General features: G+C 41.7%; 1 protein-coding gene across 5 annotated transcripts in view; it reads left to right on the forward strand.

Moving 5' to 3' along the window:
* The window catches only part of CEP112 (centrosomal protein 112), a 420942-nt gene that overhangs the window by 310835 nt on the left and 97267 nt on the right, over positions 1 to 12840 (forward strand). The window lies entirely within an intron of this gene.

A 12840-nucleotide genomic window follows, 5' to 3' on the forward strand; every position in this document is an offset into this window, starting at 1 on the left:
TGCAGGTGAAGGAAGAAAAGCAAGCCTGGTGCCTCCAATTTCCTCCAATCCTGCAGATTTTGCATCTGTTACTCTTTCCATTTGGGATTCTCTTCTCTTTCTTTTCCAATTAGTTGATTCCTGTTCATTCCAAGCTGATAACCTTGAGCAAGTTTCGTCACCTGTCTCTCAGTTTCACTGTCTGTAAATGAGGGTAATAATCGTGTCTACCTCACAGTTTGGGGAGGATTAGATCTTTAATATATGTAAAGCATTTAAGCATTATGTGTCAGTAGAGTAAGAACAAAATAAATATTAGTTGTTTTGTTGTTGCGATCATCATCGTCGTCATCATCACAATCATCACCATCAGCATCAGCAACACCATCAGCATCATTATCCTTTTATATTCATGTCCTTACAAAAGCCTTCTCCAGCGTGAGGCAGCTCATAGTTTTTCCATAATAACACTCTGTGCATAGCTCTTCCATGACACTTATGCATTATTTTATTTATTCATTTGTTTGTCTCCTCCCCAATTGCATTAAATCACCTACCTCTGTAAACATAGAGTGCCCGACACAGAGGAGGTACTCAAGGTAAATATTTGTAAAACCATCACAGGAATCTATCAGGATTTCAGAGAGGGCTCTGTGTGTGTGTGTGTGTGTGTGTGTGTGTGTGTGTGTGTGTGTGTAAAATTAGCCTTTTACAATCACATGGAGATGAGTCAATGTAGAAGAAAAGGAGACAGNGGCGCTGTGTGTGTGTGTGTGTGTGTGTGTGTGTGTGTGTGTGTGTGTAAAATTAGCCTTTTACAATCACATGGAGATGAGTCAATGTAGAAGAAAAGGAGACAGGAGTGTTAGACTTCTGTGGTGGAAAGAGGTAGAATCCATGTTTTGGTGGAGAAACAGTGCTCCCTTAAGTTCTCATGACGTAATCTCTGCATATTCTATTTTCTGGAAGTTTATGTGGGCTTGATATTATTTCTGTCTTAGATGTTTGATAGAATTCACTGGTGAAGCCACTTGGTCCTGAATGTAGTGTGTATGTGTGTGTGTGTGTGTGTGTGTTTATATGTGCATGTTTAATACTTATAGAGATATATGATTCTTTGAGTTTTCTATTCTTGCTTTACTTTTGGTAATTTGTATTATTTAAGAGTCTTCTGTATTTTGCCTGAATTATAAAAAATGTTGGCAATATGTTATTCATAATACTTCCTTATTGCCCTCTTAATGTCCGTAGGATCTGATAGTGGTGTCCCCTTTCTCTCACTCCTGATATTGGTTAATTTCTATCTCCTCTCCATTATTTCTGATCAGTCTACCTAGAGGTTTATCAATTTTATTGATCTCAAAGAACCAGATTTTGGTTTCACTGATTTCACTGATTTTCTCTATTTTTTTCTATTTCATTATTTCTACTCTTACATTTATTATTTTCTTTCTTTTGCTTATTTTGTATTTAATTTGCTATTCTTTTTCAAGTTTCTTCAGGAGAAGCTTCTATCACTTATTTTAGATTTTCCTTCTTTGCGAATAAAATAATTCAAGGCTAAAACGTCCCCAAAGCACTGATTTAGCTGCATTCCATAAACACTATGCTTCCATTATTATTCGTTTTAAAATATTTTCTGGTTGCCCTTGTAAATTCTTCTTTGACCCGTAGAAATTAGGTGTATTTTTTTTGAAATTAGGTGTATTTTTAATTTTCTGAATATTTTGGGAATATCAGATACATATCTATTATGGATTTCTAATTTAATTTTACTGTGATCAGAGAATGTGATTTTTATCCTTATATATATATATATTTTTTTATTTTTTATTTTTTTTAGANTTTTTTTTGTTTTTATATTAATTCCTGAGAGAGGAGAGTTGAAATCTCCTCATTTATAATTTTTGAATTTGCCTATATCTCCTTTCAGTGCTGTCAGTCTTTGCCTCATGTATTTCAAAGCTCTTGAAATTGTACATAACATTAGGATTGCTCTATCATTTTTATGAATTAAATATTTATCATCATGAAATATTCTTTTTTCTGCCTAGTTTCTTTGTTCTCAAAGAAAGAATATTGGATATTAGCATAGCCACCCCACTTTTCTTATGATTATGGTTTGCATGGTACATCTTTCTTCCTCCTTTTACTTTTAGGGTGTTTAAACATATAAAGTTTATTTTGAAAATACTACGTAGTTATACCTTCTTTTAGGTCATGACAGTCTTTGTAATTTAGGTGAAATTCTTAACTATTTATGTTTAATGTAATTATTGATATTGTTGGGAGTTATTTTACCATTTTGTTCTTTGTTTTCTATTTGTCCCATCTCGTTTTGCTCCCTTTTCCTCTTACCATAGCTTTTATTGCATTTGCTGAGTAATTAAGTAATATTCCATTTTATTTCTGCTATTGGCTTAGTAGATATACCTTTTTCTTTACTTTTCTTTTTTGTGATTTGGCTGTTTACTACACTCTGCCTTCAAGTACTCTTATACAAGTTTACCATAAAATGGAAGTGCCTTAATAACAATGTAGCTCTAATTCCTATTCCTATCCTGTTTCTACGTATATTATAATATAGTTGCATTTTTTCAGCTTTTCAAAGTACATTTTCTTACAGAGAAATTTTCAAAGAAGAAAAAAGATCATTTACATTTACACGCTTATTTTCTGTGTCCAGTGCTCTTTATCCTTTTGATCCAGGTTTCCACATTTGCATTTCGTATCATTTTCCATCTACCCAAATGACTTCCTTTATATGACTTCCAAATAACCTTTCCTGTAGCTCATGTCTGCTGGTGACAGATTTTTGTTTGAAGATGTCTGTCGTTCACCTTCAGTTTTGAAGGATATTTCTACTAAATATACAATTCCAGATTGACAGACTTTTTTTTCTTTCAATGCTTTATAAAGATTCACTATGTTATCTTCTGACATCATTTCAGATGAGAAATTCTCAATCATTCTGATCTTTTTAATGCATCTGCTTTGTCTGGCTGCTTTTAAGATTTTATCTTTAGTTACGTTCTCGCAGTTTGGTTGTGATGTATCTGGATGTGGTTTTCTTTGTGTTTATCTCTTTTATTCATTGGTCTTTTCCCACTGGTGGGTTTATAGTTTCCTTCATATTGCAAAATTTGTAGCGATGTGTCTTCAAATATTTTCCCCACACTTTGTCCTTCTCATCTACAATTATAAATATGTTAGATGATGGGATATAGTCTCATACATTACTCTGATTAGTCATCAAATTCAGTCTTTTGTCTTGGGGGCATTCATTTGGATACTTAAAATGCTTTTTCTTCATCTTCACTGATCTTTTCTTCTGTTGTGCCGTATCTATTGTTAACCCCATCCAGTGAAGTTTTCCTTTCAGAAAATATACTTCTGTGCCCTAGGCTATTTAGTTCTTTTTGCATACCTTCTATTTCTCTCCTCATTCTGTTCATGTTTTTATTTAAATATTTAGGTATGTTTTTGGTAGCTATTTTAAAGTCTTTATCTACTGATTCCACCATCTGTCATTTTTGGGCCTAACTCGATTCACTAATTTTTCTCCTGCTTCTTCCCAGGCCATCTTTCATTGAATGCTGGACATTATAAAATTTATGTTGTTAAATGCTAGATTTTCTTGACTTCTTTTAAAAAATATTGGACCTTATTTAGGAAGCAGTTAGGTTACTTGTCAATGACCAGTTTGATCCATGCTTATTTTTAAATTTTGCCAGAACAGACTTAAAGTTGACTTCACTCTAAGGCTAATTTAATCCCATGATGTAAGTGTGACCTTTCTGGATGTTCTATGAGAACCATTCATTCTGGCTTGTCAGAACTCAAATCTCTCTCAGCTTTGTGTAGGCTTGGGAAATTGTTGTTCTTAAATCTCAACAGTCAGTTTTTACTTGCCCCTATAGAACCTAATCCTACACGTGCACAGCTAAGTATCAGCAACAGACTCAGAAGGAACCCATGTAAGTGTATGGAGCTCCCTCTGTGCATAGCTCCCTCTGCTTAGTACTCTTCCCCCCAGATTTCAACTGCCTCAGCTTTCCCAAACTCTAGTCTTTGTCTCCTCAATTTGCAATCCTGCTATGCTGTACTTTGATTCCCTTCCCTATGTTCAGGCCCAGAAATGCCTCCAGAAAGAAGGCAGGGGTGATTATAGAGTACACTTCCCTTGTTTCCCTTTTCTTCACAGGGTCACAATCCTCTGCTTCTTGTTTCTCAGCATCCTGAAACGGTGTGTCGTATCTTGTCCAGCTTTCTCACTGTTGACGATGGCAGATTAGGTATGGTCCCAGCTACTCCATCATGGCCCAAGCACAATGATAGATTTTAGTTATCCTTCATAAATTTGTACCTTTCTTTTGATGGAACATAGAATTTCAAGTTTGAAAGTTCTGTAAAATTTTTTAAAATTTTTTTATATCTTTTATTTATTTTTGAGAGAGAGAGAACATGCGCAGGGGAGGGGCAGAGAGAGAGGGAGACACAGAATCCAAAGCAGGCTCCAGGCTCTGAATTGTCAGCACAGAGCCCAATGTGGGGCTCAATCTCACGAACCGTGAGATCATGACCTGAGCTGAAGTCAGGTGTTTAACCAACTGAGCCACCTAGGCGCCCCTCTGTAAATATTTTAAGTTAAATAAATAAATGTGTTCCATGAATTCTCTAAATATTTTCACTTTTAGTGGACTACATAGTTATTTATTAACATCTGTCACCAAATGGCCATAACTGTATTTATTCACCATGTTTCAAGTAGCTTCAAATGGATATCTTCAAAGCTTCTGCATAGAAAATACTGCATAATAATCTGAGCTTTATGCTATACATACACCACCCAGTGCTCATCCCAGCAAGTGCCCTCCTCAGTGCCCATCACCCATTTGCCCCACCCCTCCAACTCCCCACCCCCATCAACCCTCAGTTCTCTGTATTTAAGAGTCTCTTATGGTTTGCCCCCCTCTCTGTTTGTAACTTATTTTTCTTTCCCTTCCTCTATGGTCTTCTGTTAAGTTTCTCAAATTCCATGTATGAGTGAAAACACATGATATCTGCCTTTCTCTGACTGACTTATTTCACTTAGCATAATACCCTCCTATTCCATCCACGTTGTTGCAAGTGGCAAGATTTCATCCTTTGTCATCACTAAGTAGTATTCCATTGTATATACCAAATCTTCTTTATCCACGCATTAGTTGAAGGACATTTGGAGTCTTTCCATCCTTTGGCTATTGTTGATAGTGCTGCTATAAACATTGGGGTACACGTGTCCCTACAAATCAGCACTCCTGTATCCTTTGGGTAAATTCCTAGTATTGCTGGGTCATACGGTAATTCTTTTCAATTTTTTGAGGAGCCTCCACAATGTTTTTTAGAGTGGCTGCACCAGTTTACATTCTCACCAATAGTGCAAGAGGGTTTCCCTTTCTCCACATCCTTGCCAACATTTGTTGTTGCCTGAAGTGTTAATTTTAGCCACTCTGACTGGTGTGAGGTGGTATCTCAATGTGGTTTTAATTTGTATTTCCCTGATGATGAGCAATGTTGAGCATCTTTTCATTTGTCTGTTTGCTATCTGGGTGTTTACTTTTGGGAAAGTGTCTATTCATGTCCCTTGCCCATTTCTTCACTGGCTTTTGGTAAGTTCTTTATAGATTTTGGATACTAACCCTTTATTTGATATGTCATTTGCACATATCTTCTCCCATTTATCAGTTGTCTTTTAGTTTTGTTGATTGTTTCCTTTGCTGTGCATAGGCTTTTTATCTTGATGAGGTCCCAGTAGATCATTTTTGCTTTTGTTTCCCTTGCCTTTGGAGACATGTCAAGTCAGAAGCTTCTGCGACCAAGGTCAAAGAGGTTGCTACCTGTTTTCTCCTGTAGGGTTTTGATGGTTTCCTGTCTAACACTTAGGTCTTTCATCCACATTGAGTTTATTTTTGTGTATGGTATAAGAAAGTGGTCCAGATTCATTCTTGTGCCTATTGCTATCCAGTTCTCCCACCACCATTTGCTAAAGAGACTGTCTTTTTTCCATCGGATACTCTTTCCTGCTTTGTTGAAGAGTAGTTGGCCATATAATTAATTTTGGGTCCATTTCTGGGCTCTCTATTCTATTCCATTGCCTATGTGTCTATTTTTGTGCCAATACCATATTGTCTTCATGATTACAGCTTTGTAATAGAGGCTAAAGTCCTGGATTGTGATGCCTCCAGCTTTGGTTTTCCTTTTCAACATTACTTTGGCTATTTGGGATCTTTTGTGGTTCCATACAAATTTTAGAAGTGTTTCCTCTAGCTCTATAAAGAATGCTAGTGCTATTTTCATTGGGATTGCATTGAATGTGCAGATTGCTTTGGGTGGTATCAACATTTTAACAATATTTCTTCTTCCAACCCATGAGCATGGGATCTTTTTCCATTTCTTTGTGTCTTCTTCAATTTCCTTCATAAGCTTTCTATAGTTTTCAGTGTACAGATCTTTTACTTCTTTAGTTAGGTTTGTTCCTAGGTATTTTATGTTCTTGGTGCAGCTGTCAATGGGATCAATTCCTTGATAACTCTTTCTGTTGCTTCATTATTGGTGTATAGAAATGCAACCGATTTCTGTACATTGATTTTATATCCTGTGACTTTGCTGAATCCCTGTATCTGCTCTAGCAGTTTTTTGGTGGAGTCTTCCAGGTTTTCCATGTAAAGTATCATGTTGTCTGCGAAAAGTGAGAGTTTGACTTCTAATGAAGGACTTTTTGAATGAAGACATGATGCGAAGTACCCTACAAGAAAAGAGTAGCATATTAAGATGTCTAACCAACCCTTGACACCTTTCTGAAAATTGATTTATTTCTTTCCACTATAGTTAAGCCCAAGATTTTGATAGGAATTGCATAGAGAATGAGGACCAACATACTGGGATTTTTAAACAAGGAAGACCGACCTGAGACAGAAGCCCTAGAAAAGCAAACCAACTCAGTGGAGGGTGGAAGGTATGACCACCCATAATGGGAGCAGTTAGAAAGAGCTAGAGATTAAAACAATAGGAACCACCAAACAAAACAGCTCTGCTCTCTTCAAAATTATGATTTTCCTCTCATCTGTTACTCTGCATCTGTTCAGGCTATGCTGCAGATGTTTGAAAATTGTATTTCTATATAGTAATGATAGCTATAAAAATAAGACTTGGATTAAAATAACTGTAACTGAATTTTTTGTATGGAAATGTACAGTCACTACCATTCTGAGAATAAAATTATTCAAAACATGTTTTAAGGATAGTTTTGCATGAGAAATTAGCTGTACATCTTCAACCATGCTAAACCAGAGCTTTTTAGATTTTTTTGAGGAGCTCAGAAATTCAGGCAGTAGTGACTTAGTTTCAAATACATAGAAACAACCTTGAAGGTTGATAGATTAATTGTATTTCCTCAGTTATTCTTATTATTCTCCAAAGTATCAATTCTGTTCTGTTTAGCTACTGGCACGTTCTAGAGGTGTTATTATATTACCAGCTGGCCTCACTTTCAGTTCAGCAGTGGTGATTTCAGGTGGACCCTGATGCTTCCCGGAGTCCTGAGACTCCTACTGCATTCCCCTCTCCTTCCCTTTCCCACTTTCCTCCATGACTATCCACACCCTTTCCTCACACCTCGAATCTCCCACCAGTCTCTTCTGCCATCACATTCTTTGCTGTGAATCTTCCTTCCTACTTCCTGGGGAAGGCGGAAGCAAACAAAACTTGCCTCACTCCTGCTGGCGGGTGATTTACCTGCACCTGTAGCCAGGACCCTCCCCCACCTGCCCCGATCCTGTCCCCTCTGTGCTCTAGATCCCATCCCCTCTCCTTTCTCAAGGACACGTGTCCTCTGAATCTCTGGCAGCACCTGGTTTTTCCTCTCTCCTGCCAGATATTTCCCGGCAGCCTGCACACATGCTGATAGTTCTCTCGCTGTACAGAAAACCAAACCAAACAAGCCAGACCTTTCCTTACCCCTTTCCCCTGCAGCCTCCAGCCTGTCCCTCTCCTTCCCCTTGTGACAGAACTCTGAAAAAATTGTCTGTCCCTGCTCTACTTCCTCTCCTCCTCGTGAGCTTCCTCAAATCCCACTTTCATTCCCAGCACCACACCACCCGTGCTTGTGTTCAGACCACCAGCATCCTCCACATGCATAAACCATGTGCTTAATTTTCCGTCCTCACTTCTCATGACCCCTCTGTAGCATCTGACATGATCCTTGAAACACCTTCCTCACTTGGCTTCAGGATGCCCGATTATCCTGATTTTGCATCTCTTTGGCCCTTCCTTCCGTTTGCTTCCCTGCTCAACTCCAGCCTCCTGACATTGGCAGGCTCAGGGCTCAGTCTACCTAGACTTCTCACTTTTCACTCAGTGCCTTGAGATCTCATCCAGGAGCATATTCTACATGCCACTCCTGTACTGGTGGGGAATTTATACTTCTAACCTAGACCTTTCCTCTGAACTCCAGACCTAAATATCCCAATATTCACTTCAACACCAGATGGCCGATAAGCATCTCCACGCTTAATGTGTCCAATGCCGATCTCTTCATCTCTTCCCAAAAACCTGTTCCACCCATAATTTTTTTGATGTGAGGTAATGACAACTCGGCCCTTCTAGTTGCTTGAGAGAAAATTCTTGAAGTCATTCTTCGTTCGTCTCTTTCTTTACCATACAGCACATCCAGTTGGCTGGTGGCTCTGCTTTAAACTCTTTCAAGGAATCTGACCTCTTCTCACCATGTCCTCTGTTGCCATCCTGGATTATTTGCAACAGCCTCTCAACTGACTTCTCTGCTGGGTTCTTGCTCCCAACAGGAGCCAGACTCAGTTGAATCATGTCACTCCTGTACTGAAGCCTCTTCAGGGACTCCGTCTCACTCATAGTAAAAGCCACGTTCTGTACAGTAGCCTGCAACACCAAGAAGGATCTGGCTCCTCGTTCCATCTCAGACTTTATCCAAGAGAGACGTTGCTCCCTGGCCCAACCACGCTGGCCGCCTCGCTATGCCAGGCGTGCCTCTGCCTCCGGGCCGTTGCAGCCGGCCCTCTGCGAGGCCCCTCTGCCTGAAGTGCTCTCTCCCCGTGGGTCCCCGGGGCTCCTTCATCTCCTGCAGGGCTGCACTCCTCTATCGTATCCTTTTAGTGAGGCTCTTCCTAACTTGCACATTTAAAAAAAAAATTTTTTTATTATGTTATTTATTTTGAGAGAGACAGAGAGAGACAGTGTGTGAGCTGCGGAGGGGCAGAGAGAGAGGGAGGCACAGAATCCGAAGCAGGCTCCAGGCTCTGAGCTGTCAGCACAGAGCCCGACACGGGGCTTAAACTCACAAACCATATCGACCTGAGCCAAAGTCGGCCACTTAACCAACTGAGCCACCCAGGTGCCCCTGACTTGCACATGTTTTTTAAAAAGTTCATTTATTTAGTTTGAAACAGCGAGAGAGAGCACTAGCGGGGGAGGGGTGGAGAGAGAGGGAGAGAGAGAATCTCAAGCAGGCTCCATGCTGCCAGCACAGAGCCCATTGTGGGGCTTGAACTCATGAACTGTGAGATCATGACCTGAGCTGAAACCAGGAGTCGGATGCTTAACTGACTGAGCCACGTAGGTGCCCCCGCCTCGCACACTGTTAAACTGTAAACTCCCCCTGCCCCCATCACCTCTCCTCTCTTTCCTGCTTCATCCTCCCCACGACGCTTCCACCCCCTGAAATACCATCACGTCTGTAAGCTGTTTTGTTTACTTGCCAGGAGAGACTCTCCATAAAGGTCGGGAGGGATGTTTTCTGTGTTCCTCCCTGCCCTCATCCCAGTTTCCCGGAATGGATGAATGAATTAGAAGGTTGCAGAGGAACTGATGTGAGTGCGTGGGTTCTGACACAGGCTGCCTTGCACAAACCAGCACCTCTGACTCCAGCTTTTTTAGGGAAAATCACTTAATCTTTATGACACTGTAATTTTTATATTTTCTAGTGAGTATTTGTCGAGCACTTGCCACACTGCCTGCCACGTGCTAAGAGCTCTCTGTTAAATAAGCAAAAAATACTTTATCAAGCATTTTGTGACTTAAAAAAACATTGGTGGAATGCGAGGCAAGGCAGATAAACGTCACGAGATTCAGAGTGGCCTTAGTTCTGTAACGGAGAGTGGCTTTGTTAATTACAGAAGTAGAATAGAGTTTCATGGCTTTAAGAGAAAAAAAGAGTAATCGTCAAATGCCCTCTATTCTGAAAAAACCCAAACTACTACCCAGTGTACTGAGCGGGACTGTAGATGCAGAGAGATTGATGGAATAAACTCTAAAGAATTGCTTTTGACCTTAAGTCCATAAAACACATGGCTGTTGTGTTAGCTCAGGTTCTATTACAAAACTCCGTACCCTGGGGGACTTACCAGGAACAGAAATTCACCCCCGATCATTTTGGAAGCTGGGAGCCTGAGATCCAGGTGCCTGCGAATTATCGGGTTCTGGTGAGAGCCTTCTTCCGGGCTGCACACCCCATCTTCTTGTCACCCCCTCACAGGGCAGGAGAAAGCAAGCTCTCTGGCTTCTTATAAGGGCATTAATCCCATCCACAAGGGGAATCCACCCCATAACCTAATTACTCCCAAAGGCCTCACCGCAAATACTGTCACACGGGGATTAGGGGGGCAGCATATGAGTATATTCCGTGTCTGCCTCTGCCCCCCAGCCCCCTCCTGGTTTGCTCTCCGGAGAGATGGAGTGAGAGAGCGGACACAGGTGCTGCCGAGGGCGACATGAACTTAGGTTTGGGCAAGAGTCGAAATCCTGAACACGTAGGCGCCCCTCTGCAGACATTAGGAGCCGGATCTCGGACGTCAGGGGGGACACTGGAGGATGCAGCTGTGGGCAAAATGGTTCAAGATGAATGTCCAGTCAGAGAGGGGCGTGGAAGAGCCCGGGCCCTCCTGAGCCACCCCGTGACCTGGTGTCCCTGCATCCCTTGTCCGCCTGTTTTAGAGGCCTCACTTTATTACTTTTTTTGATGTTTATTTATTTTTGAAAGAGAGAAAGAACGTGAGTAGGGGTGGGGCAGAGAGAGAGACAGACACAGAATCTGAAACAGGCTCTAGGCTCTGGGCTGTCAGCACAGAGCCCAACTCAGGGCTTGAATTCACCAACCATGAGATCATGACCTGAGCCAAAGTCAAAGCCTTAACAGACTGAGCCACCCAGCTGCCCATGGAGGCCTCACTTTAAATAAGAAAGATCAGCAGACAGCTGAAGAAAGTTTCTAAAGGGAGAAATAGACAAAACTGGTTGGCAAAGCAAATGGGTAAAAGGAACTCGGGAAAAAACACGGGCACTCAGAGCAAAAAGATGTTTTGTGTGTGTATAGGCATATAGCTATGTCTGCAGTATCTATGAATCTGCTAACCTCAGCAGAGAGAGGTATGCCATGTGCTCTACTGTGTGGGATTAAAGTGGCTCCATCACTTCCTAGCTGTGTGATGCTGGGCAAGTTACTTAACCTCCCTGTGCCTCCATTACCTCATCTTAAAAAGAGGATTCATGTTGCTACTCAGAGAACAAAAGCAATCCTCTTGGAAACTGTGAATAGTATGGCAGAATTTTTCTTTTAAATCCAATAGAAAGTTTAAAGTGAAAAGTTGAACACTCTCTGCGAAAGATCAAAAAGACAAAGAAATGGAAAATAGAAATAATGAGAAGAAAGAGACGATAATCCTGAGCAGTCCAACAGTCAGAGCTGTAGAGACAGATGGGGGGGTGGAGAGGGAGAGAGAGGGAAAGACAGGGAGAGAGAGAGAGAGGGAGATAGAGAGGGAAAGAGAGGGAGAGAGAGAGAGGGAGGGAGAGAGAGAGAGGGAGAGGGGGAGAGAGGGAAAAAGAGGGGGAGAGAGAGAAGGAGAGAGAGGGAGGGAGAGAGAGTCAGAGAGAGGGAGAGGGGGAGAGAAGGAAAAAGAGGGGGAGAGGGAGAGAGAGGGAAAGAGAGGGAGAGAGAGGGAGGGAGAGAGAGTCAGAGAGAGGGAGGGGGGAGAGAAGGAAAAAGAGGGGGAGAGGGGGAGAGGGAGAGAGAGGGAAAGAGAGGGAGAGAGAGGGAAAGAGAGGGAGAGAGAGGAAGGGAGGGAGAGAAGGGAAAGAGAGGGAGAGAGGGACCTGGGAACAGAGCAGAAATTCTGAGAGTAATGACCAAGGCTTTTCTAGAAGCGAAGGACGCAGCTCAGATGGGAAGGGCCTACTTGGCTGGCACAGTGGACGAGAAGAGAGGCCCGGCGCGCATGCGTCACTGTGCAGGTGCAGCGCGCAGGATGCAGGAGGCCTCTGGAGGCGGGCGAGCGGGTCACCTGCGAAGGATGGGAACCTGGGTGGCAAAGAGATAGCTGAGTTCTCAGGAAAGGGGACTTATTCAGGGAAGGCCACCCTGCTTCCAGGACGTGGACGTTGTTTGACTTAGATATATTTGTCACTTTGAAAAAGTAGTTCTGGTGTGTTAGGCAGAGTGGGGGCTCCCGTCTCTCGCGAGTGAGTCTCAAAATCTCCTCTCTGCCTCTGTCCGGGAGCATCTCGTTCTTTCATCCCCCAAGAGTGGGAAAGAGGATGAAATTTACCTTTTCCTCTTTCTCCCCCTCCTCTTCCCTCCCCTTGTTTCCCTTCCCTTCTCCCTTTGATTCTTCCTCCTTTCCGTACTTCACCCTCTGAGCCTTCACACCCTCGCTAGGTCTATTTCTGTCTCTTCTGCCTTTCTCTTTCTCTCCACAGAAGTCTGTGTTTGTCTAATAATTGGCAGGAGGGATTTTTTTTTTTTTTTTTTTTTTGTTTTTTTTTTTTTTTTTTTTAGGANNNTGTGTGTGT

The sequence above is a fragment of the Crocuta crocuta genome, unplaced genomic scaffold, assembly GCF_008692635.1.
Source record: "Crocuta crocuta isolate KB4526 unplaced genomic scaffold, BGI_CrCroc_1.0 scaffold288, whole genome shotgun sequence".
Classification (NCBI taxonomy): Eukaryota; Metazoa; Chordata; class Mammalia; order Carnivora; family Hyaenidae; genus Crocuta; species Crocuta crocuta.